Here is a 14208-nt window from a genome sequence, read left to right as displayed (position 1 = left end):
CGAATAAGCACCGCACGAGTTCCTTAGATTGGTGTCATGACATTTAGTATCAGCCTTTAGAACTTCTCAACCATGCTAATGTACATATGTTGCACTACCTCTTGGAGGCTTCCCAAATCCTTCTCTAAAGCTTTGATTCTCTCCTTGTTAGTTGACATGATAAAAAAGAACAGCTCTAAATCTAATTATTAGGTTCCAATCAGCAGCTAAGAATAGTCCAACAACAAGTTTCTGCTTAGGGTGAGAAAACCCACTTCAATTAATTTTTAAGATACCTTAAACAAGCTAATTACATGAATTTAGATAGAAAAGAAAATAACAGAAAAAGAAATAACAACTTATCTACCATATTGCCACTAGGAAAGACACATTGGAGCAAATTAAACCAACAACGCACTAACCCATGATCAACCACTTCACACTATATAATCATCCACAATAGAGTCGATTTTTATGGGATGCTCTTTGAGATCTTTGTGGTCCATCATTTTCCAAAACAACCCATAGAAACGAGTTCACCTCTCATATTTGCATGTTCGATTTTGATCTCCCAACAGATCAATGTTGTTAAAACACCTTTCCAACATGATTTTGATTTGACAAAATTATTTATGTTAATTCATGATTAATACAATTAAATTTAAGTGCTTTGATTTAATTATACTAATACGTTTGTTCAATGTTGAGTATAAGAATATTTATAAGAACATGAATCAAATTAAGACAGAACGTAGTCAGCATGATGACATAGCACGGGCTGAGTAAAGAATAACTCAGTACGAAAGAAGGAAAGTCTTCTTCAGAACCGAAGCTTACAAATGAAGCTGACCGCAGAAGCTGTGTGAAAAGCAACTCAGCATAAAAGAAGAAAAGTCTTCTTTGGAACTATATCTTGCAGAACGAAGCTGACCCTGGAAGCTGAGTAAAAGGCAACTCAGTATCGGAATTGGCAACAATCAAAGACAACGGCTATCAAAGTCATGCTGAATGATCTTAAGGACAACACCATTGATCCGTTTGCTAAAAGACAAGATCCGACAGAGATCTGCGCCAATTCAGAAGCTTTGGAATCATGCATGGATACAGTTTCGAGACGCATGGGTCAAATGTCCGCTGGCTAAATGACGAAACCTGCGAGAAGAAGACAAGCCTGGCGCCTGCCGAATTCAGATGATAGGATTGGCCTGCAAATCTGAAGCTGACCAGAACATGTCACAAGAAAAAGCCGTTTGAATCCAACAGACAATTCCAGATTCAAATCATTTCTGCTTCAGATTTCACCTATAAAAGGACAAGTACACTTCTTGGATCCTTATCCGAAATACAAGAGAAAAAGCATACATACAAAAACACACCAAAACAAGAAAAAGATCTTACACCAAATTTCCATTTCTGTGTAAAAGCTAGAGTGATTTTTGTAATCATCTAAAGTGTTCTTTGTCTAAAAAAGAACAATTCTGTATCAATTGTAAAATTGAGAGAGTAGTGCTGAGTACTCGGTTTTAAGTACTCAGCGGTAGAGAAATCTAGGTGTTCGGTTATAGCACTTAGTAGGAGTTGAGTAGACGAATAGAGGATGGTACTCTTGCATATTCAACTGCCTTGTAAACGGTTTGTGCTCTACCTTTAAAGAGCTCAGTATTGGATTGAAAAAGCCCGGAGGGATTCTAGGGACTGGACGTAGGCGGAGAGGCCGAACCAGGATAAGTCGTGCTGAGTAATTTCTAACTCTCTCTTGATGCGGATTCCGTGAAGAAGCCTCACTAAGGGATAAGTGTACCCCGTCGTTATCAAGTAATAAATTTCTGGTTAAGTCCAGGTTATCGTCCACAGGATTTATTTCTGCAAGTATCGAGCTACTCGGTTTCAGATGTTATCTAGGCTTAGGGGGTTTTGAGTTGGTTTGTTTAAGTTAATCTACTCCTAGGTTGAATTATACTAATCCTAGCTAAGTTATCTGATTCTAACTAAGTTATTCTACGCCTAATTAAATTACTCTACCCCTAATTAAGTTAAACTACTCCTAATTGATCTTTCACTAATGCAATTATCCGAAGGAACATGGTATGAACGATAATAATGAAGATAGATTATTAGGTCTATTAAATAAAAACCTAATCTGAGTCACTTGTATTCAAGGCGATTAACCCTACTTACCCTCCTGAGGTTCCTAGCGCGTGATTCCCTAAGGCCGAAACTAGGTCTAAGGCTCAGTAAATTGGCGCTTAATCAACTAAGAGGTCGTCAATCTCCTAGGCTCTGACTAGGTCAGATTCAGCTCGCAATATGTGCCTACTAGATTTTGGGGCTTTTGAATGAGTTAAACCAATTGAATAAATCGTAAGACAGAGATTAGACAAATAATCATAGAACAAAACAAGAGCTAAATTATTATTAAAGGCGAAGATAAATGTCACAAGATACAATAAGCTAAGTTCGGCAACTGTATCAAAGAGTACAAACAAGGAAAGATAAAAGGAGATACAAAAATCCCTTTCAGGGAACCTGTTTACTCTGCAGCCGGCGACTTAATCTTAAGGACGGACCTTGATAATTCGTCGAGAAAAAGCTTTGAAGGAGCTTCAATGGAAGTCGAAGAAGATGGAGGAGATGGAGAGGAATTACAAGGGGAAAACTAAGATAATTTACAAAATTGAAAGATATCCAATTTACATTGGAAAAACTCTATTTATAGGCGTGGCTCGGCCCTCTTTTTGACCTATTTTCGTGTCCTTATTGGTGTAGGAAGTCGTGGGGTCCATCGTGGCTTCGTGGGGGCGGAATTGGTCTTTTTGACCAATTCCCGCAGGTCTGCTCGCCGAGCAGGGCGAGCTGCTCGGCGAGCAGGGCTACTCGCGACGACCAGCGGCCTGCTCAGCGAGCAGGCGCCTGGCGGCCTGCTCGGCAAGCAGGCATCATGCTCGCTCGAGCAGGCCTCCAGGGGCCTGCTCGGCGAGCAGGCATGGCCTACGGAGGCCCGCTCGTCGAGCATTTTTGCCCGGTATGCCCCCGTGTGCTTGCCGTCGATGCCTTTGTCGTCCAAACTTATACCTGCGCACGTACAGAAACTCCAGATAACATTAGTCCAAAGGCTAAATTGATCCGCCAATTGCTTATTTTGAGCAAATGCTTCATTTGGTGCGACTTTTGACGGACCAATTAGCTTCAAAAGATAACGGAATTATACTATACGTGCTATTTTGGCCGTAATTGCCTAGATTGGTCATAAAACGAGCCTAAACAACGAAAAACAAATAAAATGTTTCCAATTCCTAACTAACTCATACAAAAGCATTTAAATGCGAGAAATGCTCGCTTATTAACTAAATAATGCTAAAACCCGTCCTAAAACCGTACCCAAAGATAGGGGTTTTTGACCCCTATCAAACCTCCTCGCACTTAAAACTTTACTTGTCCGCAAGTAAACTAAAAAACTAAACCCGCAATCACAAACAAGCTAGAAAACCTCCCGGTTTGACTAGGTGTTTGACACAATTTCGAGCATCTGTAATTACATGCATTCGAAAATACAAAGTAGAGACACGATATCCAAAAGCCGCATTTCAATTATCATAGGTCATAGTTTTAAGCAAAAGGACACATGTTCAATTAAACGAGCTTGAGGGGGATCGCTAAGTAAAACACCTTACCATAGGTAGTTCACTCATTTCACACAATTTTGGTGGCTAAAGTGTTTACTCTCGGCTTATGTTCTTGCTTAGGATTACGTTGATTTTGCACGTTCATCCGAGTTCCTCTACTATGCTATATGACTCCGATGATATCTTAAACAACCTCGAATTGGGGTTGTAATGTGGTTAGAGGGTTAAAGGTACAACAAGGGTTAATAGTTCTAGCGCTAGAAAAACAAAGTTCAAATGGCTTTAGCAAATATGAAGTGACTGAGCTTTTTATTCATAAAATCTTTTTCTTTTTCTTCTCTTTTTTTTTTCTTTGAGACGTTTTGATTTTAAGAACTGGGGAATGGAGTTCTCCCCTTTTTGTTCGTCTCTTTTCTTTTCTTTTCTTTTTCTGTTTTTTTTTCCTTTTAGATAGTAATGCTCATTCACTTCTTAGCCTTTTGGCTTGCTACTTTGATGCCATAAACAAAGATAAAGCGCTAGAAGAAAACAAAGACTCAATTTGAGCTTTGCAAAAATTTTGGGTTAAGTAGCAAACCAAGTTGTGGTTTGCAAAAATAGGTTAGAATGAAAGAAAAATCTATAAACTACAAAAACATAGGCTCAAAGGGGCTTCCTATAGTGGATGAAAAAGAGAAAATAAGGTAAAGAAAATGGTTAATTCTAATGAGGCTGATTTATCGTTTATCATCTCAAATCATTTTATGTAGGTTCAACACAGTATTAGGTGCAAAATCTGTAATATTTCCACAAGTCAAAGCATTCACACAAAAATGTCAAGAAAAAGAGCTTTTTGATGTTCGCTCTTAGGCTCAAATTCAACTCACAATTCTTTGGGTTTCAATTTTGTGTTTACTAGTTTTCCCCAAACTCAAGTTCAACATCACATGCCTTCAATTCTTAAGTTATCTACCTAAGTAATGATTTTAGCATTTCTTCAAAAGTAGGGTCTAAATGCAAACTTTAGCTCATGCTTTTACAGATACAAGGGTTGTGTCCTACACCTAAACTAGTTATCATGCAATCTTAGATTCGGTTCTCAGCCCTCAAGGACAAATAACGAAGTTTAGATTCGAAGGAGGTTCACGGTTTTAGGTCCTAAACATGCAAAAACATAAACAAAACCCAAAAACGCTAAACTAAACTAAACACGACGCAACAAAAATTTCAAAATTATACAATTTTTGTAAGTTTGTCTACCCTTCCTCCTCACACTAAAAATATGCAATAAGTTCCAACATTGCATCACAAATCATGAAGTACGAGTGTAAAGAGTTAGGGTGGAGAAGACAACTTACTGATCGGCCGGGGGAGGTGGCCATGGCATGTTGTAGCGCTCGCAGTAGTCTGACGCTACATACTCAAGGCCCGTGAGCCTCCGGTCCATGTTCTGTTCGAAGGTTGTGAACCGATGGTCCATTTGTTGAACAGTGTTGAATGTCCGAAGGTTCAGGTCTCGCATTTCTGCCATCATGTTGTTGATGGCTTGGAATTGGGCCTCCGTCCCCGGTGCTTGGTCTTCCCTTTGGTCTCCTGCTGTCGCAGGTTCTTCTTCCTCAGGTCCCTCGTCCCTATGCTGTGGTGGAATTCGTGCTCTTTTCTGTCCCCCTCTGCTAGAGCTTGCTCCTCCAGTTGGGTTCCTGTTTAAGACTTCATGAAAAGTAGATCTCCCCAAAAACTTGGAGTTTAGCAAAGTAGGGTAAAAATCAACTTCTTGATTGTCCAAATTTTTGAATTGGCTCTCAAGTAAGTTGGTAACTAAGTGTTCAAGGCCAAGGGAACCGCGTTTCCTACTCGTTTGGCTTGAGAAGCCCTCAAAGATTGTCTTGACATTATTCACGTGTTTGTGGTTGGCCACACACCATAGTATGAGCAATTCTATCTTTGAGACTTTATTGCTCTCGTTTTTGCCCAACAAGTTGTGAGCCACAAACTTGTGAACAAGGTTGAGGAGTGGGTCCAAGAGAGCGACGGGCTAGCAGTCTAGGAGTCAAAGTCCGATATGCCTGTTAATTGTTCCCAGGACATATCTTTTGTCATGGGTTTCTCAAAATCTGAGATTGCCTCTGGGTTGTTATAGACTCCCATCAGGGCTGCTAGTGTGGTATCATCGAGACGGTAAGGTTTACCATTCAGTCTAAAAGAATGCTTACCACTGCCCGCGGGTAGCTCTTTTTTCCAAGTAGTCAAAAATTCCATAGTGAAGTTGTGATAAACTGGGGTCGGTTTTGTGGCTAGTCTATACCAGCCGTGGAATTTGAGGATTTCATTAAAATCCTTTTTCAAGCCTATAGACGCTAAATATGTTTGATCAACAACTATATGGGTGGCAAGTTCTTGCTTAGAAAATCTATCATACAATACCCCCTCACGTTCATCAACGAGCCCAAAGGGTGGGTCATACTTAGCTTGGAGGCTATCGCTGAACTCGACGTCCGACTCGACTTCATTCTCAACTACGACCTTGGCCTTGCCCTTCTTACCCATAGCTCCCGAGGAATAGACCAAAAATGGACAAGTTAGGACATATTTACAATTTGAATATAAACCCCCAAATAAACCATTCATAGGCATAAACCATAGTTTAGGAACTTATGGACTAAAACCATAAGTATTTGGTCCCTAAGTGTTTTACCCGTAATTCACAAATTCATGCAAAATTGGAGATGCCCAATGACTAAAACATGGTAAGAATGCAATTCATAACTCTATTGGCAAGTTTTTAACTATAAATTGAATAGTTGAGTTTTGAGCTAAAATGGAGATTTTACCCAAATTGAGCAATTTCTCCAAATATTCACAAATTGAGAATAGAAATCACACCCAAACCACAAATTAATCATGATGTTAACATATATTGCAAGGAAATCAAGAATTAAAAGCAAACAAGAGATTTATTTGAGAAAAGAGAGAGAAACCTAAAACTTAGGTTTTCCTTAAATCTCAAAAACTATCACCCTAAGCTAAAATCTAAGCCTAGAAACATGTTAGAAATAAAAAATGGGTAAAGATTCATACCTTATATCTTGAATTCGGGTTAGAATGGTGGATTTGGGGGGTTAGGTTTTGAAAGGGAAAGAGAGAAGAAAGGAAGAAAGAAAGAATGGAAATAAGAAAAAAGAAAGAAAGAGAGAAGGGAAGAAGAAGGTGGGGAAGGGGATGATGAGTCATCCCCCCCTTTTCTTATTCTTTTTCTTTTTCTTTTCTTTTCTTTTTTTGTTCTTTTTTTTTTGGTTCGGGATTTTAAAATCCCGAACAGCCCGTGTCGGCCGAGCTGACTGGCTCGGCCGACCAGTCCGGCGAGCTGGGCAGTGCCTAACTCGCCCGGGTTGGGCGAAATTCATTTTTTTTTATAGAATAAAGTGTGGGGGAACAAAGCTTGACAATGTAAAAAAAACACAAATGAGATTAGAATTCAATCAACCAAAATTAACAAAAATAAAAGAAAAGGGAATGCAGAATTAAATTGTTCAAGCTTTGAATTTAAACCGAGGAGAACCCGATTTCTCCCCCTTACTCAATCCTTTCTCAGGATCTTTAGATTCTTCTCCGTTGTGCTTGGGAGAGAACCCTGTGGCCTTTCCTGCCTGTCCCTATTGATCTGAGCTACCTGATTGCTCAAATCTTTGTAGAAGGCTTCATTGTTGGCAAGCCTAGCCGAGATCTCCTTCAAAAGAGTGACCACCTCGTCAGATTCCTTAGGAGGTTGCATTGGCCCTTGGTTCTACTGTTGATATGGGGGCATGCCAAGCCCCTGATCTCTATGTTCCTGAACAAAACCGCTGGGAGGTCGAAGCACATTCTGATTTGAATTTCTGTAAGAGAGGTTCGGGTGCTGAGGCCTCCTCTAGTTGCTATTGTTGTTGTTGTAGGAGTTGTAGTTGTTGGGGTTGGAGTTGTTATAGTTCTGATTGTATCTCGGCTGCCCCCAACATAGTTGACCATCTCCACCCCATCTCCAGCGAAAGGGCTACCTGCTTGATAATCCTTTCCATGGTGGTCGCCGCCACAGTGCACACAGGTGGGAGGTTGGCTAAGCTTAGCCAACAGTACGTCCATCTTCCTACTCAAATCTGCAACAACTGGATTTTGTTCTTGTTCTTCCATAGCAAATACCCGCTGCCTTGTGGGGCCAGCGAGCTTCTGTTCTTGCCACTGTACACTCTTTCTGGCCAGCTCATTAATCATGTCATATGCCTCTATTGCTGTCTTTCTAAACAAGTCTCCACCCGCTGCGGAGTCTACAATAGCTCTGTTGGTGGGTGTCAGTCCGTGATAGAAGACGCTTACCAATTGATGCTTGGGTATGTCATGATGAGGGCACATGCGCAACATTTTTCTGAATCGGGTCCAAGATGTGTGTAGCGCTTCGTGCTCGGGTTGGTGGAAGGATGTGATCTCACCCATGAGCATTGCTGTCTTCGAGGGAGGAAAGTAATAGGACAAGAATTCCTTCTCCAACCCTGCCCAAGTCGTGATTGATCCGGGCTCCAGTGTTCTCAGCCATTCCAAAACTTGCCCAGTCAGAGAAAACGGGAACAATTTCAGTCTAGCAGCATCTTGGGGAACCCCATTTGTTCTTGCAGTGTCTGCGCACATTAGGAAGCAATCCAGATGATCATTCGGGCTCTCATGTGCTTCTCCTCCAAACAGTCCGATCTGTTGGATCAAGTGGATTATTCCGGACTTGATTTCGTATGTATTAGCCGGAATATTTGGAGCGGCAATGCCTGACAAATGCTGGTGCCGGTGTGGTGCCAGGATCACACTCATCAGACGAGTGTCATTTTCTGGCCCGGTGTTCTCAGTATTCCGTTCATTGTCAGTCATCTTGATAGGCTCGATGATCTCGTCTTGCTTTAGCTTTCCGATTTGTTTGCTCCTGCGAAGAGTACGTTCAAGTTCAGGGTTAAGAGGGACACACGGTATTTTCGCTGATCTCGTAGGCATATGCTGAGAAAAGATAAATACAGAAATAAATGAAAGCGGAAGGAGAATCATACACATCATACAAGGTTGCACAGTTTTGTACAAGTATAAGAACGGTATAAATAAACACATACAGACATGTATAGATGAAGTTGACAAGTATAACTACACGTTTGTACAAACGAATATAAACAAGCGTAAGTATAAACAAGGACGACTATTATAAACAAGTATATATAAACAAGTATATATAAACAAGTATAAACGGTATAGATATGTATGAACAAGTATCATGATTATAAACAAGTATAGTTATTATAAACAAGTATAAACGGTATTAACAAGGAATATTCACAAAGAATGCCTAAACTAACAAATCGACCTTTGGTTCGATATTGCAGAAGAAATAAATCCCCGGCAACGGCGCCAAAAACTTGATGCGGATTCCGTGAAGAAGCCTCACTAAGGGATAAGTGTACCCCGTCGTTATCAAGTAATAAATTTCTGGTTAAGTCCAGGTTATCGTCCACAGGATTTATTTCTGCAAGTATCGAGCTACTCGGTTTCAGATGTTATCTAGGCTTAGGGGGTTTTGAGTTGGTTTGTTTAAGTTAATCTACTCCTAGGTTGAATTATACTAATCCTAGCTAAGTTATCTGATTCTAACTAAGTTATTCTACGCCTAATTAAATTACTCTACCCCTAATTAAGTTAAACTACTCCTAATTGATCTTTCACTAATGCAATTATCCGAAGGAACATGGTATGAACGATAATAATGAAGATAGATTATTAGGTCTATTGAATAAAAACCTAATCTGAGTCACTTGTATTCAAGGCGATTAACCCTACTTACCCTCCTGAGGTTCCTAGCGCGTGATTCCCTAAGGCCGAAACTAGGTCTAAGGCTCAGTAAATTGGCGCTTAATCAACTAAGAGGTCGTCAATCTCCTAGGCTCTGACTAGGTCAGATTCAGCTCGCAATATGTGCCTACTAGATTTTGGGGCTTTTGAATGAGTTAAACCAATTGAATAAAGCGTAAGACAGAGATTAGACAAATAATCATAGAACAAAACAAGAGCTAAATTATTATTAAAGGCGAAGATAAATGTCACAAGATACAATAAGCTAAGTTCGGCAACTGTATCAAAGAGTACAAACAAGGAAAGATAAACGGAGATACAAAAATCCCTTTCAGGGAACCTATTTACTCTGCAGCCGGCGACTTAATCTTAAGGACGAACCTTGATAATTCCTCGAGAAAAAGCTTTGAAGGAGCTTCAATGGAAGTCGAAGAAGATGGAGGAGATGGAGAGGAATTACAAGGGGAAAGCTAAGATAATTTACAAAATTGAAAGATATCCAATTTACATTGGAAAAACTCTATTTATAGGCGTGGCTCGGCGAGCAGGGCTACTCGCGACGAGCAGCGGCCTGCTCGCCCGAGCAGGCCTCTGGTGGCCTGCTCGGCGAGCAGGCATGGCCTGCTCGGTGAGTAGGCCACCAAGGGCCTGCTCGGTGAGCAGGCATGGCCTACGGAGGCCCGCTCGTCGAGCATTTTTGCTCGGTATGCCCCCGCGTGCTTGCCGACTGCCGTCGATGCCTTTGTCGTCCGAACTTATACCTGCGCACGTACAGAAACTCCAGATAACATTAGTCCAAAGGCTAAATTGATCCGTCAATCGCTTATTTTGAGCAAACGCTTCGTTTGGTGCGACTTTTGACGGACCAATTAGCTTCAAAAGATAACGGAATTATACTATACGTGCTATTTTGACCGTAATTGCCTAGATTGGTCATAAAACGAGCCTAAACAATGAAAAATAAATAAAACGTTTCCAATTCCTAACTAACTCACACAAAAGCATTTAAATGCGAGAAATGCTCACTTATTAACTAAATAATGCTAAAACCCGTCCTAAAACCGTACCCAAAGATAGGGGTTTTTGACCCCTATCATCTCTCAATATATATCTGTATGTGTTGCTTGTTATATTTACTCAGTATATAAATTGTTTAAACTGACACTGAGTAAATCAGAGTGCTGAGTTGGAAGCTGACCACAAAAGTGTCATTTCCCAACTCGCAAGTAAAACAGCTCTAGTCAGTATCTGACTAAAACTGTCTTACGCCTCACTCGGCCGTGCTGACCAAAGCTGAGTTGTAAAACTCAAAGAATTATATTAAGTCGGCATAATTAAAAAGCAAAAAGTTATATTAGTTCCTAACCCCCCCCCTTGGAACTAATCATACGGGACCAACAAGTGGTATCAGAGCCTAATAGCTCACTACTCAAAGATATAACTACCTTGAGCTGATCCCGATAAATGGCTGAGAACAGCACTCGCTTCCTTCCAGGGAACCAAACAACACAGATACTCCCTGAAGGATTATCAATTAGTCGGCCTCCCCTATTCTTTGGATCTAATTATACATTCTGGAAGAATAGGATGAAGAACTTTATTCAAGCCACAAACATGAGTGCATGGCTTGCAATAGTTCAAGGCCCATATGTGCCTTATAAAACTGTTGACAATAAGAAAGTTGTTAAGAGTGAAACTGAGTGGTCAGAAGATGACCTTAAGAAATTACAAAATAACGCTTCGGCTATCAATATGCTTCACTGTGCTCTAGATGCTGCAGAGTACAATAAGATTTCAGGTTGCGAGTCAGCACAAGAGATATGGAAGAAGCTGGAGGTGACCTATGAAGGCACAAGCAAGGTCAATGAGTCCAAAGTGAACCAACATATGAGACTATACGAGCTGTTCGAGATGAATGAAAATGAAGACATCTCGGAGATGAACTCAAGGTTCACCAATATTATAAATGAGCTCAAGAGGCTCGGAAAGAACTTCACCGAAGAGGAACAGGTGAAGAAAATATTGAGAAGTCTTCCCAAAAGCTGGCAAGCTAAGAAGACAGCTATGGAAGAAGCTCAGGACTTGACCACATACAAATACGACGAGCTGATCGGATCTCTGCTGACTCATGAGATCTCTATGAAAAACTTCGAAGCAAAAGAAAAGTCAGAGGACAAGAAATAAAAATCACTTGTCATGAAAGCTGATTCAACCGAAGCTGACTCATCAGACGATGAGGAAATGGCCATGTTCACAAGGAAGATGAAGAAGCTGTTCAGAAAGAATGAAAAGAACAGCAAGAGGCCATTTAGAAGAGGCGATAGGTACAAAGCTGAGTCCAGTGACAAATGCAAAAAGGACAGCTCCAAGCCTGTCATATGCTTCGAGTGCCATCAAACTGAGCACATTAAGTCAAGCTATCCTAACTTAAAGAAAGAAAAGAAGGGAAGCAAAAAGGCAATGGTGGCTATATAGAGTGACAGCGATGAGTCAACATCATCTGAAGCTGATGCCACCGAGTCAGCAAACATATGCTTCATGGCCGATGCTGCTGCTGACTACACTCAATTTGAGCAAGCTGACTTATCTGAAGAATCTTAATAGGAGGGATACTCAAATGAGGTAACTTCCTTACACTTGCTTAGAAATGAAATGGTTAACGCCCTGAGTGATTTATATACACTGACTAAAAAGTGTAACAAGAAAATAAAGGCACTCAGCAGGCGGTGCGACGAGATTGAATAGGTCAAACTAAGTGACCTTCGATATGTTCTCCAAGACAACTCAACTTTGCATAACAATATGGAAATCATGCATAAGTTTGTCTCGGAAGTCCAATCAGATTCAAAGAAACTGAGAAAGGATGTCACAAATCTACAGAACCAAATGAAAGGTTCAAATAAATCTCATGCTGAGTACTCAGGTACTGGTCAGCGTAGACAGTTCACTCAGTGTGACTGTTGTGGGAAAAGAGGACACACAATAGACGTGTGTTGGTATAATAAGCGGATTGTCCAATGTGACTTCTGCGGAAAGAAAGGTCATACCACCAAGGTATGCTGGCATGCTCAGCACAATGGTGCTGACCAAAAACAAAGTCACCCCAAAAGGGTAACATTTTGTGACTTCTGTGGTAAAGCTGGCCACACAATAAATATATGTCGTCACAAACTAAAACATGATATATCACCTGTTTATGCTAACAAGCGAGGACCCAAAAAGAATTGGGTACCTAAAGATGAATAGTTTAAAATGCAGGTGAGCCTGAGATGTGTGGAGAAATAAAAACTATGGTATATTGATAGCGCATGCTTGAGGGACATGACTGGTGATGAAACTCAGTTCATCACACTTGAGCTTAAACGAGGTGGAAACGTAAGCTTTGGAGACAATAAAAAGGGTAAGATAGTAGGTTCAGGTACTATCGGAGGTAACCCCACTATTGAGTCAGTCTCATTAGTTAAGGGTCTCAAATATAACCTATTGAGCGTAGCTCAGCTGTGTGACAACGGTAGACAGGTTATATTTGATGCTACTCACTGTCGGATACTCGAGGGAAAAACAAATAATTTGATTTTAACTGCCCCTCGTGTTGACAATGTATATATGTTGAGTTTAGAAAAACAGTTTTCCAAAAATATATGCTTAGTATCTAAAGAGGATAACTCCTGGCTATGGCATAGGAGACTTGGTCATGTAAGCATGGACCTCCTTGCCAAATTAGCTAGAAAGCAACTAGTTGAGGGATTGCCCAAATTGAAATTTGAGAAAGATCAATTATGTAATGCTTGTCAGCAAGGAAAACAAACAAAAAAGTCTTTTCAAAGTAAAAACATTGTCTCAACCAAGAGACCATTGGAATTACTACATTTGGACCTTTTCGGACCTGTCCAGCCACTCGGCTTGGGCGGTAAGAAATTTTCCTTAGTCATTGTAGACGATTTCTCTCGGTATACTTGGATCATCTTGCTGAGTAGCAAGGATGAAACATTTGAGATGTTCACAACATTGATTAAAAAGCTTGAAAATGACAAAGACCTAAAAGTAGCTCATATTAGAAGTGATAATGGCGGAGAATTAAAAAATCAACAGTTTGACGAATTCTGTGAAGTCAGTGGTATTGACCATAATTTCTCTGCTCCTAGAACACCTCAACAAAATGGGGTTGTTGAAAGGAAGAACAGAACAATTGTCGAAATTGCTAGGACAATGCTGAGCGAAAATAGGCTTCCAAAGTATTTCTGGGGTGAAGCTGTCCACACAGCATGCTATATACTCAATAGGGCTTTAGTTAGACCTATTCTTAAGAAAACCCCATATGAACTTTGGAAAGGACGGAAGCCCAATATTGGCTACTTTCGTGCCTTTGGGTGTAAATGCTTTATACTCAACACCAAAGATAACCTTGCTAAATTTGATGCTAAAGCTAACGAAGCAATCTTTCTCGGGTACTCAACTAACAGTAAAGCATATAGGGTGTATAACAAATGAACTCAAGTTGTAGAAGAGTCTGTCCATATCGAATTCGATGAAACTGACCCTACAGGAAAGATAACTCAGTCCGCTGAAGATGAACCAAGCTCAGCTTCTGCTGATCAAAATGGAGCCCCTGAGTCATCAGTACAAGGACTGACCAAAGGTAAGCACGAAACCGAAATTACCTTTGCTGACCAAAATACTCCTGCAGATATTATAGAAACACATATTCCAGACAACTCAACATTACCCAAAGAAATCAAAATTCCAAGAGGACATTCGGAGAAGTCCATTCTTG

This window comes from Euphorbia lathyris, chromosome 5 (genome assembly GCF_963576675.1).
Source record: "Euphorbia lathyris chromosome 5, ddEupLath1.1, whole genome shotgun sequence".
In the NCBI taxonomy this organism is placed as follows: domain Eukaryota; kingdom Viridiplantae; phylum Streptophyta; class Magnoliopsida; order Malpighiales; family Euphorbiaceae; genus Euphorbia; species Euphorbia lathyris.
This window is presented reverse-complemented; position numbering follows the sequence as displayed.